General features: G+C 45.9%; 1 pseudogene; it reads right to left on the reverse strand.

Moving 5' to 3' along the window:
• Positions 1-281: 281 nt before the first annotated feature.
• On the reverse strand, positions 282-10,594 carry LOC115385456 (adenylate cyclase type 9-like; annotated as a pseudogene).
• Positions 10,595-14,261: the final 3,667 nt, after the last annotated feature.

Here is a 14,261-nt window from a genome sequence, read left to right on the forward strand (position 1 = left end):
CTGCAGTCTATGATCGCCACTCAGTCACAAATCTGTGTGTTGACACTACACGTGTGTCAGTGTGTATCTAAGGCACAGAGACTTGGATCAGTCATTGTGTTTTACTTCCTGGTTGTCTTATCTTTATTATAAAAATACAAACACACACGCTTTGCTTAACAAGTCGGTGCAGCACGGCAGCTCGCGCTGGAAGCCCAGGATTTGAGGAAGAGACGTAATTATCATGCGGCACAGAAAGAGAGCAAACACACTGCTGTCGGTCTGTCTCTGCCTCCTCGTCTTCACAGGTTCTCTAATACGAACTGAACCGAAACGGGGAAATAGCATCAGAAACAGAAACAAGTGTGGTCAATTTGACAAATTTCAGACCATAAAGTTAATCACTTCATTTCTTTCTGTGATTTGTGTCAGATTATGTAGAAAGACAGCGATAGTTGATGGATGGAATTGGCCTAAATGGTTAAATGGACGGTATCAATCAAAGATGCCAGTGAGGAATTTTTGCAATTAACCACAAAACAAAACAAAAAAACCCCTTTGTGCAGAAACGCCGTTGTCACAGGAGACTGAGACAACAAGGCAGAATCAAGCTCCTTTCTGGATAATAGACCTCAATCCGGGGTGTCAAACATAAGGCCCGTGGACCAAAACCGGCCCACGAGGGTCTCCAGTCCAACCTGATCCACCATTTGTGGGGACGCCACACAACGCAGAGACCCGGGCTGAGACATCGGTGCTGCTGTGAGAGAGAGCTGCCTCGCTGGGATCACATTATCCTCAAAGCCGAGCCGCCGGGGCGAGCTTGTAAAAACATGCATGATGCAACCGCTGCAGGAGAAGCTTTTTGAAAAATTTCACTGTATTTTTTGCACCACAAGGGTTCATTGAAATTAGCGTTATGTTAAGATTGTAGTGAATTTTGGGAACAGTTGTTTGGTTTTGTGAAAATGTACATTTTTTTTCCTCATTGGATTCGCGTCACACCAGAGCAAAGTTTACATTTAAAGGTTATTATGACGCTTATTTCACTCCAGATGAGATTGGGCCGCATAAACTAAAATGTGCTTTATCCCAGCTTAACCTACTTAACTATATGGAGCTATAGGCTGATGTGGAAAATACTCAACCAGCCGTCGTCATGTTTGGTACTAACTTGAAAAGAGAACAACATCATACATGTTAATCTTGTTTAATTTCACACTGACAGTCTTTTGTCTTCCCCACTCCCCCCCCCGGTTACACAGCAAAGTTATTAAGTAAGAAAGTCGTAAGAAAGTCAAACTTGGATGTTTTTTTTTACTAGGCGCTGTTTCCAAAATGAGAGCAGTTTTTCTGCATATGTGCAAGCAGATCAACAACAGTAAACAATGGTGGACGGCACAGAGTGACACTTGCACTGTCAACTAATTGAAACTCTAACGAGAGGCAACTGCTATCAAAACGTCTTCACATGTGTCTGAAGCAAAAATCAGAAAAACATTTGCAGCAGATCAATCGTTCATAAAGAGGACCTCAGTTTCTCAACACAGACAAACAGAAGCAGAAACAAATTGTAACTGTATGATGTATGTGACAATGAATGCAGGATCAGCAGTGGTGAAAACCCTCCACGACGCCCTCAATACAACCTTTAAAAGGTACCAAAATAAGTCTGGGAATCTTTGTTTTCATCTGTTTGACATTTCCCGCTCCAACAGCGCTGTACACGATTGTATGAGTCTGTTTAGCGTGGAACGCCACCAAGCATCACGTCTGGTTCTACTGAACGCTCATCACTCTTAAACACAAGTTTTTCTTCCTCTCCTTTGAGAGTGATCCACTCTGAATTGGTTGGTTTTCTAAATCTGCTGCTAGAATGACTTGAACTGACTATTTTCAGTTCCCTGAAATGACTGCAGTCACTGGCACTGTGTGGACAACATCAAATAAACTGGCTCACCATGAAATCTGACCCTCAGGAAAGGTTCACACTTGTGGTTTGGTTCCCTGGTATAGTTTCTTAAAAATGTAGCTCTGTGCTCACACTGTTAGGGTTAAGTTTAACATGTAACCAAAGATGTAAACTAAAGTCATTATCACCAGCTGCAGGAATTAGCAGCACAGTGTTGGGCTTGGTTTGACACACAGTAATGCACAAGGCGCTGCTAGTTTATCTTATATTATGTATAAAGCACTCAGAAAATCAGCAAGCGCCCCGCCACTGCACAAACCAACACTAACAAGGATCATCTGCTGCAAGGCGGCGGTGCTTCTGGTCTCCGCTCCTCCTCCTTGTTCTCTTTGTGTGTGTGTGTGTGTGTGTGTTTGTGGTGTGTGTGTGTGTGTGTGTGTGTGTGTGTGTGTGTGTTACACCAGAGATTTCCTAAAAGTGGACCCAACCTGCTTGTTGAGTGTGCGTTTCGGTTTTAATGGCTTCGTTCATGCCTCCACAAACGGGCCGCATACTCACAGAGAGACACACACCAACAGCAATTGCATTAGGATTTGCTCTAATCCAACTAAATCTGACATTTGTGAAACCATCCTTTGTCCACCATTGGGCAACTAGCAGGAAATTATGATGTGTTTTTGAGCCTGTTTGTTCTACAGATTTTCAAAAGGATCAAGAGTGTTACCCAGAACTGAAAGGCTTTTGTCATCTGCAGATGCAGGGGAGTGATGTAACGCCAGGCAAGCAGAGCCTCTGCATAGACCTCCTCTTTCTTCTGTTGACTAAAGTCACGTTGAATCTATCGAGACGCGCGTCGAACCTGATCACGGCCGAGGTCGCCGCCTCACTCGTGCAGTTGGAGTGACTGCTTGTTTCCAACCTTATAAGGTCATCATTCATCATAAATGTGTGGTTTGATTCACGCACACATACGTTTCTTTGCTGCATTTCTATTGGCTGAAGAAACAAGAAACACCCTAGAGTGCAGGATGAATCATCACAAAATTATCCAACGTTACAGGAAAAGAAAAGTTGACAATTTCATGTGGAAATTCTACTAAAAAAAAAAAAAGACAGTTAATTTGGAATGCTTAAGAAAAATGAACAATAAGCCTTTGACACAGGATGGATTGTGGGGAGTAGCTGGAGTAACATGGGGCTTTAAAAATGCCAGTGAAAAGCCAATCGTTAGTTATCTGAGCCCAGCACTGCCATTGTTGCAAAGGAAACACTGCAAACTTTGCATTTCTATTGGACGCTGAATCAGTCAGGCGACGGATCAAAGATCTGACTCTTGCTTCGTTGGGGAAAAAAACAAAAACAAGATCTTCAACTAGTGCATAACACACAAGATAAATACTGGGAAAAAACAGTACTCTTTCATTTTCTGTGCACTTTAAACTTAAAGCGTGCCTTTAAACTGAGAGGAATTGGGACGTGGAGACCTGACAAAATGATCTTTGCATTGTCAAAAGCACATCAACTGAATTTACTCTTGGAGAAACTGTTTATCAGCTTGTCCACATGAAATTTAAACAAGACAGAGGCCCACGCTCCACTTGTGTGGACCTACACACAACCCTTGGTGCAAGTATGTAAGAAAGCATCCATCATGCACTTTCATAAAACACCAATGATGAGGCAAATTTGTAAGATCTGAAAACACTGATGATGTTTGGAAAAAAAAAAAAAAAAAAAAAGAAACGAGTTCTTCCCTTTTACCTAAAGAAAGCAGAGTGGCGGGAGCAAAACGCAGAGTGGAGAATAGCTAAGCCTACAGACACACTCAGCCCGGCCTGGTTATGGTTAGGATCTGCCATTTGCAACGGCACATATTTAGGTGACATGTTTGATTAACACAGACTAACCAGCCTGAGGCCACGGACTTCCCACCGCAGCTCACTGCGGGGTAGGACGGACTTGTTTGTACACACCAGCGTAGACGTACGAAGACGCAGAGGGAAACGCAGACGTGTGCACGGCCTCGCACGTGTGCATGTGCGTGCACGAAACGCGCCACGTGCACGGATGACACAGATTGGAGCTGAAAAGGTTGCCGGAGCGGACGCCATGATACCATGAGAGCAGTTCAAGGTCCAAACCTTGAGTCTTGCAGACAATGTAACCCGCTTGCATGCGAAGTCGAAACAGGCCAATTCCCCACACACACACACACACACACACACACACACACAAGTGAAAACTCAGCAACTAGCAGTGTTAATGAACACAGCGTTTGCAAAGAAGATAACGGGAGGATATGGAGACCAGCTAAAGAGAATCCGGGAGAGGAAAGTGGCCGTCCTCACCACCTGCAGTGAAACATGAGTCTGTCTGTGTGCCGGAAGCTAAAAGAGACCCGGCATGCGCCGGATTAGAGGACAGAGGAGACACAGCCGCCATGCAGCCGGACCGGGAGCGACCGGTGCCACAAAACACACAAGCAACACAAAGATTCACCGCACTGACAAGGAAACGCATGTGTGTGCAACATTGACCCAGACACTGAAAAATGTGGACTAAGAAAAGGACTGAATCACTGCTTAAGAAATATAAAGAATTTAAAAGACATGGGAAAAACCTAATGACACAAACCTTTTGACTTTTTCAGCTTTTTGCATCAGTCTTGGGTAGTTCTGACCATGTGAACATTTCAGAAGTTTGCACAAATTCTCCAGTTCAAATGTTATTTTAAAGAATTTTGAAATTAAAAAAAAAATTGTCACTGACAAAACACTTCTTTCAACAGTCATCAACTGATGTTATTTGTCTTCCAATCTATACATCTTTCTAAACTGAACTGAATGGAATGAATGCTAATATGGTGAAATGAATGAATTTGTTGGCGTTTATATTTCTTTACAAGAAGAAAAATATATATTTTTACATATATACCAAATTTGTCAGCAAAACTTAGTCATCATTCATTTATAACAAAATGTGAACATACTCAATCCAGCAAATCTAACTGTTATAGTTGTGGTATGAACCCATCCTGCATCAGAGCCAGTTTCACGTTTTCATTCATTCTGAAAGTAATATCAAACAATTACTGATGGTGTGACATGATATCTTTTATAATCTCTTTTTTGACTAAATGCCGTTTTGACAGACCTGTTTCCAGATGCTTCGTCCCTCACCGTCTGTGACACAAGTGAGTTTCTGATACGGCTCCTGAGTGTCATCATTACGTAAACGCTGATCATCTGATCATTTGCAATGCAAGAAAGTGGCTCATCAGACCGGCCAGACTCATCCAGTCTGTTGAGGGGATTCACAGCTAAGCTCGGACTACAGACGGCACCGAGTGTTACACAACGGACCACCAATGTCTGTGTGTTTGCTGTGTGACAGGTGGGCGGCCGAGGCAATGAATGCGATCACACAGTGAGGACGAGCAAAAGCAGAGGGAGAGATGTGCTCGTCATGGAAGACTTAAAGAGGGACACGAAGGAAAGCACAGAGTTTACAAATAAATGTCTGTCACTTGTGGACAGCAGTGGCAGCCTGAAAGAGGACTGGTTACACGCAGCAAACCAGCACAATGACTTATAAACCCCCGGCTTTCCAGCGCTCTGAGATTAAATGTGCCAGAGATTATTACCCACTGTGCGCCTTCCTGTCACACACAGCACACAGCTGACGACGGTAAACACCTTTGTTACCGAGTTTGAACTGAAATGCACGCAAACAGAAAACACAAAAGGCCATTTTAAGTTTGCATTTCACACCGTTAAAGTGAGTGTGTGCGGTGTCAGAAAGCGTTGACGTGAAGCCACGGTGGGAAATTGACCAAGATAAGTTGAGCTGACATCCCTCTGACAGGTGTTAATGATGCAAAAAATAAGAAAACACAATACTGGCAAGTCACCAAAATGCTGCTATGATCTGTAGCTACTGACAAACAACAGAAATGCAGCAGAAAGTTATGTTAGCACCATGGCCGAACCAGCCTGAATATTATAAGACTACATGCATCTTTTTTACGACATGCTACATTTTTTCCTGTGTGTGTTGACTCTCATGTCCTTTCTTCTTGTGAATTCAGCCATGTTGACTCCTTTCTCTCTCTCTCTCTCTCTCTTTCTGTGCCACAGAGGCAAACGGTGCACGTCGTCTCACTTCCCTGAGCTGAAAACTGGTCTCCGTGCAGCAGCGGGGAGCTCGGCGCCTTTCACTCCCTTTCTCTTCCCCCAACAAAAGCCGCATGTCATATCCTACTCTGTCACCGCTCGCCGGTCTGGAAATAGAGTGTGATGGCACATTTAGAGCCAAGTGTGAATACACTCTGACACAAGGCCTGACAATAGAACAGACAGTCCTCTTTTCACAAGCGACCTAAGATTAGGCGGCCCACGAGGAATCCCCTGCTGAAGAGATTAGTTCCATTGATGCTGCTTTCCACAAAGTATAGAGACACACTCCCTGTGTGTGTGTGTGTGAGTGTGCGCTGATATTTACAAGTAAATATATCTCCAGTGACTATTCAACATGTTGGCACAATTACATTGTTAATCCTTTATCAAGCAGAGATCTATTCTGTAACTTCAACTCGACTTCTAAAACTAATTATAGCATGATCTGGCAGTAACAAAATCCAAATATAATTTGGGTAATTTTATATATGAAATCTTGTAATTAGAACATAGAAAATGGTAGGTGGAGGATCAGTCATGTTTAAGGAAGCCTCTCACTTAGAAATAATGGAAAATGTTTGATTTTTTTTTTCTCACTTCACAACAGGTTCGGCTACATAAACACACCATAAAATGGTGTTTAAATGCTTTAATATTCTTCCATGTGTTCAGTAATTTATGTGTCCTATAAAGGGTAAAGGACGCCAAACGTATGGAACAGGTCCATTTTCTTATTTAGCTGCATGTGATGTCTCGTCGAGAGGACCGAATTATTCTGACCGGCGGCGGAGAGGAGCGACTGAAACTGGCACATGAAAGGCTGAAACCATCAAAATGTTTATTTTTACCTGATAAATAGCCGAGTGATCGGTTACCCTCCTTGCACAAAACGAAATGTCCCGCTGTGTATGCCTTTTAAGTTCCATGCAGAGCTATGATAGTTTAAAAAAAACAAAAATTCTCCTGCAACTGAAGACAAACTAAAAGCTGCAGCAGAACGTGTGATCGATGCGCTCTTAAAAGTTTATTAGCTGCTGCACTTTCAGAAACTTGGGCGCAAGTTTAAGTGTGAATGTTGGATGTGGTGCCTCCACTGACAGAGGCTACCGTCGCTAACGACTGACATCAGTATCTAAGAATAACCACGTTATCTTGTGTGTCATCTATGAACACCGCCGGTGCTCTGGCTTCTGAGTAAATGTGCAATCTTGATAAGGTCCAGTGATTTACCTCATTGAGAATTTGCTAAATATTAATTTTGGTGCAGTGCAGGCGTAGCGTTGATAATTTGTCACCCTGTATTAGATAAAGTGGCTCAGAAGACGGATGGACGCGCTCAATATCTTGTAAATGCTGATCAGTTTGCACACATGCAGGTTCGATCTCCATCCGTACTTCTTCACTCGGCGTTTGATGGCCATGTAATCTCAGCAGTCTTGTGTGCAATACGACAAACACCTGTTATATCCTGTAGAAATATCACCACAGAGCGCCAAAACCAGTCAGTCCTCCGATATCTGCGGCTCACGATGCCAACCTCAACCTCAACAACAACAACACACGACCACCGACAGATAAATGAGCCAAACACTGCGATGATAAAAGTCACTTAGGACAACCAGCAATTTCATTAACGGTAGATTAGACAGACGTTTCTCATGGTGAAAACTGAATAAAGCTCAGCAGCGGGTTGATCTCTGCATCAAAAACAACTGTTATCAAACATCTGAGCCTTTTATGCCACAAACATATACTCAGAGGATAAGTAACTGAACTGTAAGTATGCATTAATATTTGTTATGGCACCGTTTTTTTTTTTTGTTTTTTTTGTTTTTTTCAGCGTTTGTCTGTAGCCAGCGTTTCAAATCCCGTTTGTTGTATTTGAAGATTAAAGGCTCTAATCTCCATGACACAAGCCTCTGGTATCCAAGATAAATCTGTAGAGTGCTGCTCCAAAATAACACATTCATAAATAATACAAATTCCCACAAAATCACAAGTGCCATAGTTACAGTTTTGTTTCCTGTAGGGAAGATGTCCTGGAAAAGCATCAAACTAGTCAAATGAAAGCACCTAATGCTGCCTGTGTCAGATATATTAAAGAATATATGTCTGGTAAACAGCTCTGCAGGTCGTAGAGATATATTAAGCATAAGGTATTAAATGGGAATGCCACATTGATGTAAAGCACAGCAAGTATTCTTCCTGGTGCTCAGATTTGAGCTTTGTAGTCTGATGTCTGTTGGTAACTGGGGAACCGGTCAGGTGACATATTTCAGTGCTGCCTCGACATGCCGTGACCCCACTCTGGCCTGGTGACCCAGTATAGAGGACTGCATTTGTTGTCTTGTCAGGTTGTGAATTAATAGGAATAGGTTCCTGCCACCTCGCTGTTACATAATTTTAGCTTCTGTTGTAATCCGCCCCTCTAACCCTCTAACCCAGGCAGAGTCCTCAGTATGCAATCACACACCTCAATGACCTTTGACTATAAACTCTGTGGTTTCTGTCCGACTGCTTAAATTTCCACGAGGACGGGTTCTATTGCAATGGACTCCTGCAACATCAGTTAAGACAACAGCAAACAGCCACTCACCTTCAGTTTCTCCATCACGCTCTGCCCGGCCTCTCGGCCACCCGTCCGTCCTCCCTCTGGTAGCGCTCGTCAGGAATCGAGCCGTGGCTTCCGACAGGTGGACTTTGCCCGCCACGCCCAGCTGCTCCATCAGGTTGGCCAGGTTGACGTCGTTCGACCACACGTCGAACTTGAAGCGCTTGATTCCCAGAATCCCGCAGAGGACGGTGCCCGTATGGACCCCGACCCGCATGCTGACCGTCTCGCACGTCTCGTGGCAGAACTGCTCGATGGCCTGGATCATGCCCAGGCCATCTCCACGCAGCAGTAGGCGTGGTCCGGCCGGGGCTCCGGGCAGCCGGCCACGCAGTAGTAGCAGTCTCCCAGAGTGCTGATCTTCTCGCAGCAGGTCAGCTCACAGAGTCGGTCGAAGCGTCCGAAACAGGTCGTTGAGAAGGCCCACCAGGGCCGGCGCAGACTTATTGGCCGACATTTGGTGAGCCCACAATGTCTGCGAAGAGGATGCTGACGGGCTCCATGCGCTTCATGTTGAACGGCCTGAATATGATCTGACCGCGGGGGATTGAGGTCTTTTTGCGCTTGTGATTGTTGTGCGGGTTATTCTTGGGGCCCCGTGACACTTTGGATTGCAAAGCCCCGCCACTTCCTCCTCCGACCGAAATAGCCGAGGCGGAGCAGGCGCCCGAGGAATATCGCTTTCCAGAGTTTTCCCCAACGCCCTCGTCGTCGCCTTGCTTCATCAGCTCGTCCGCGACGCGCCGCGGCATGACCGAGTGATCATGCGCTCTTTCAAAGCCTTCTCCACCTCCAAGTCTTTCCCGTGCATGATGGCCTGGCCCACTTTGAGGAAAGTGCTGCGCGAGCGCACCTCCGACATGATGAACAGGTGGATGCCGATGACGTGGGCACACAGGTGGAGCAGAGCTTTGGACGGACCCAGCCAGCGGAGCGTGTCCCCGTCCCAGTCCGAACCTACGCCCACCACCCCCGACGCCGGTCCAGTGGTGTCAGAACTCTTTTGGAGCAGCGGTAGCCATCCCAGCGCCTCGAATAATATGGAATATAGGAATCCCAGCATCACAGAGGCGTACAGGCGGACGTGAAGCACGCTGTACAGCAGCAGGAGAACCTCCATGCACAGGGAAAACGTGCCAACGGGGGAGATGCAAGGGACCGGGGGTGGTGCCACTTTGGTCCAGTGAGAGATACGAAGCGTTCCCGCCACTGGTCCACTCCAGCTCGGCGTAGCCGGCGGTTTGTATCTGTGGGCCAACGTGATGGCGAAGGTGACTGCAATCAGGAACAGAGAGGTTTGGTTGTACAGCCAAGTGTACGGCTGAGTGAAGGTGAAGAAGAAGAGTAACCCTAACAAGACCAAAACGCAGCCGTGGGGGCGATGAAGGTCAGCGGGCTGCAGCGGTCGCTGTTAACCCCAAGTAAATCCCCCAGAGCGCGGGCCGCCACCGCCAGGTAGAAGAGCACGTAACGGAACCGCCGCTGCGTCTGAGGGAAGCACCGCTCCTGGCACGCCTCCTCCAGGATGGAGGAGTCGAACTGGGGTCCCAGCACTGCGCGGCGGAGCGCTCGAACAGCGGCGGTGCCTTCCTGTGCGCCCTGGAGGAGGAGGTCACAGCTGGTCTGGAGTCAGCCGAGCTGCAGCTGGAGGAGATGCTGTATTTGTGGAGGTTAGGGTTCACTTTATTCACAGCCCCACAGCTTCCTCCTCCTCCTCCTCCTCCTCCAGCTCCACTGTTGGCAGCCCTCTGGGGCTCATGTTGATGCACGTGTGGCGCACTGTTGGTAATCCGCACGGTCACGGTGCCGTCCCCGCTGGAGTCGCAGCTCACTTCCGTGCCGTGCATGAGAAGCTGCCGGTGATGCTGTAGAGTGGCCATATTGACTGGAGTGACGGGGAAGACGAGGGGGTGCGAGAGAGAGGTGTTAAATAATTAATGGTGTCTTCTGAAGGCGCTCAGGCAATTAGACACGGTGCGTGGGCGCCGCGCGCGTGCACATGTGGCACGCAGAGGAGGAGGGGGGGGGGTGGCGGCGGTGATGGAGCGGCGACACAGGCAGACAGGGAGGGTGCAGAGAGCAAAGGTGTTCGCAGGAATAATCACACTGCATGAATGGTGAGCACGGCACAGACGTATTTCCTACGCACGCAGCAGCCTGCACGCTCACTCACACAAGACGCACCGTTCCAGTTCCTTGAGCAGTCCATTATCCGAGCCCGGGTTTGCGTCAGTGCTCACATTACATGTACGCTTCTCCAAAGAGGCTCTGGGTCCGAGCCCGGCTTTCTCCCCAGCTGCGGTAAAAACACTGTCATCACTCTTTCTGCCTCCCGAACCGAACATCCTTCTCGGAAAAGGGACTGGTCGGTGATGCAACGGGAATTTTACGCCTTCATCAAGTCGGTCCTGACGTTACATGACTGGAAATTACCTCCACTGGACGTGCGCGATGTTTCTTATCGAAAAGTTAGATACCGTCAAGAGAGAAATGCCAAGCTTTCTCTTATTTCTTCCATTAAAAAAAAAAAAAAAAAAAAACAGCCTTCAAGTCCAGCGTTCATCATTATGAAAAAAATACAAATATGAGGCTGTCAACAGTTGGCGTTGCGCACGAGCGGCAGCAAAAGTTACTGTTCCTCTTATCTCCACAACACGCGCGACAAACGGACCATCTACACTCCCTGTAGTCTGTCCACAACGCCCACAGAGGAGCCTCCACTGGAAGCTCTGCTGCTCCGACTCAACTGTGTGGAAGTGATGAATCCTCTCATTATTAAGGATGAAAAGTGATAACAATAATAATAATAATAATAATAATAATAATAATAATAATAATAATTCAGAAGGCGATTTTTATTCAGCCCTGTTTGTGTTCACGTCTCACATTAAAATTCAAATGTAGCCATGGAGACTGTCAGTTCAATTAAGTACAAAATAAGGTAGTTTTAATTAAGGCAGCTTTACCTTCCACACATCCACTCCTGCATGGCTCAGCGCGCTAAGGATTTGCCTTTTCTGTCCCCCACACGTTCTCCTTCCATCTTTATTCCGGCGTGCCTTTCTGCAATATTCCAGAGTGAGTTATTCGGGATCCCTGTCCAGTCCCAGACCCGGATCATGAGAGGCCTGACAGGCAGGCCTATTCCCACGGATCCAGCCCCGTCCTTTCCTGAACTCCTCTCCGGATCTCCACCGTTTATTCCCCCTCCGCTTTCCAAAGAGGGGCTCGGGGAGGGGTATGTTGCTATTCAGAGACGCATGATCAGAAAAAAGAATGGCAGAAAATACCATCCGCTGGCCCGAATTAGCGTAGGTTTGCCTCTGCTGGGAGTGTCTGCAACTTGTTGCGCGCAGTTGGCAAAACATACAGCTATGAGGAACAGCCTCGGTCGGAACAGGCAGGTCTATAAATAGCTAGGGATGATCAAAACTCTTGCAATAACAACACCAGCGGCGTGCAACATTCGAATGCCTTTTCTGAAACCTTCTTTATGTGGAACAGCTGGAGCGCGTCACAGAAGAAAACACTTGGGGGGGAAAAGTCAAGTCGAAAAAACGCATGTAAAGTCAGCGATAGGCCCCCTCTCGTCTCCAAAAGCTCACAAACTTTTTCTTTTTTTTTTTCTTCTCCCAGGCCGTATTTCCTGCGTTTGGAGAGGAGACCCAGTTAGGAGTCTCTGGTTATTTGGAGCTGAGCTGGATTTCCTCCCCTCGCATTCCCTCAGAGCAAAGAAGGAGAAATCCCCACAGCAATACAGGAAACCCCTCGGATCTCCTCGGTGGGTTTTTTTTCTTTCTTTCTGAAAATCGTCCCAGCAAGCAGCGGCGTCTCCTTATCTCAAAGCAATTCCTTAAATCGGGGGTGGCAGCGCTAGTTTTCGCTGGCATGCATGTGTCCAACAAACACAACACTGTGCGCTCTGGCTGCGGTGCGTCCTCTTCGTCCGCCGCTGGTTGCCACCCTTTCCCCCCTTGGTACAGCTCTCTGCCGGAGTTGTGGGGGGGCGCTGAATTAAAAAAAAAAAAAAAAAACACATCCAGCGGGAGTTTGGAGGCAGTTTTTTCGGTCTTATCCAGGCGGGGGTAGTCTCTGCGCTCCTGTCGCTGCCACCATCGTCGCCGTGACTGGGTCGGAAATCCTCCCCCAGCTGTTGTGGCGGTGCGGGGCTGTGCGCGCAGGCTGCGCGTCAAGCGCAAACCCTGTCCGGAGAGCGCAGCTTCCGCTGGCTTCTGACAACGCAAGCCTGTGAGAAAGTAAAACATTTCCACCCACGTCTGATTGTCATTTATTGCCTTTGTTTGTGTACAGACTGTTAACTATACTTAAATCTTATATTAAGAACACGTAAGCAAGTACCGAAGTGAAAACATCAACATATTATGCAGAAAATGCCAGGAAAGTGGATTCAACAGCCGCTTATGAATAGACAAATCTTGGAAAGGACTTAATTTGAATACAGACATCAACTTCCTGTACGTGTGTGGTTGTCTTTGTGTAACTTTACTGGTGGTTGTCGGTTTCCAGTAAAGAAGCTGCTCCGTCCCACGTGAATAACTAGCTTTTCTACCTGTCTTTGTTGCCGCTGTAAATGATTATCACCCTCGTTGCTCTCCTGACTGAACCAGTTTGATCAAAACTGGAAAAAGCCAAGAAGATCAGTAGTTTTTCCTTTCCAAATATATGTTTTTCCTTTTATTTGAAGCATTCCTGAAATGACTTTTGACTCAAACACATCAATTAGTCCCCATTTCTATTAAATAGAGTTTAATATGAAAAGTATTTATAAATCACAAACTGTAGGGACTTTTTATTTCTATTGAGAACAATTAAAGTGTTAATAAGCACGACTTGGACCTGCAAGAATATAGTCCAAACAGAAGAGTATGAAGCAAGATTCAGAACTTAAATGGAACTTAACCAAAAAAGATACTACGTTTCTGAATGTGATCGGGGGAAAAAAAGCCTTAAAGGAACATCAAGTGATCCAAAAAAGCCTCTTTAAAGAGAGATTCAAACAAGATTCACACAAAAGCCGCTTCAAAAAGACTGAAAATAACTGCAACGCAACAAAAAAACTCCACAAACACACTCAAAATGTTAAAGAAAGGCAACACCAAACAATCAGTGATATTTAATTAAAACAAAAAAAACCATCAAAAATAAACAAAAACACATGAAATGACTATAAAAAATCTTCCAAATTGACTAAGAATTACCAAAAAAAGATGCAAAATTCAATGAAGTTATGCAACTTGGCTAAAAGGAGACTCTTATGGACAACAACTTAACAGAAACAGCTGCAGAAAACCACAAAGAGCTCGGCGCAGGATAACTACGATGTGGCCAAAGAGAGACACGAAATGATCTCCAAGCAACATGAAACAGACACACTAAAATGGCCCCAAAAAATGTAAAAATGCAACACAAAATATACACAGAGAAGTAAAAGGTATATCCATAAACATCATTCAAAGATATGGAAGTACACACACACACACACACACACACACACACACACACACACACACACACACACACAAAATGACCACAAACAGACACATGACGGTATAAAGACCACTAA

This window comes from Salarias fasciatus, unplaced genomic scaffold (assembly GCF_902148845.1).
Source record: "Salarias fasciatus unplaced genomic scaffold, fSalaFa1.1, whole genome shotgun sequence".
In the NCBI taxonomy this organism is placed as follows: domain Eukaryota; kingdom Metazoa; phylum Chordata; class Actinopteri; order Blenniiformes; family Blenniidae; genus Salarias; species Salarias fasciatus.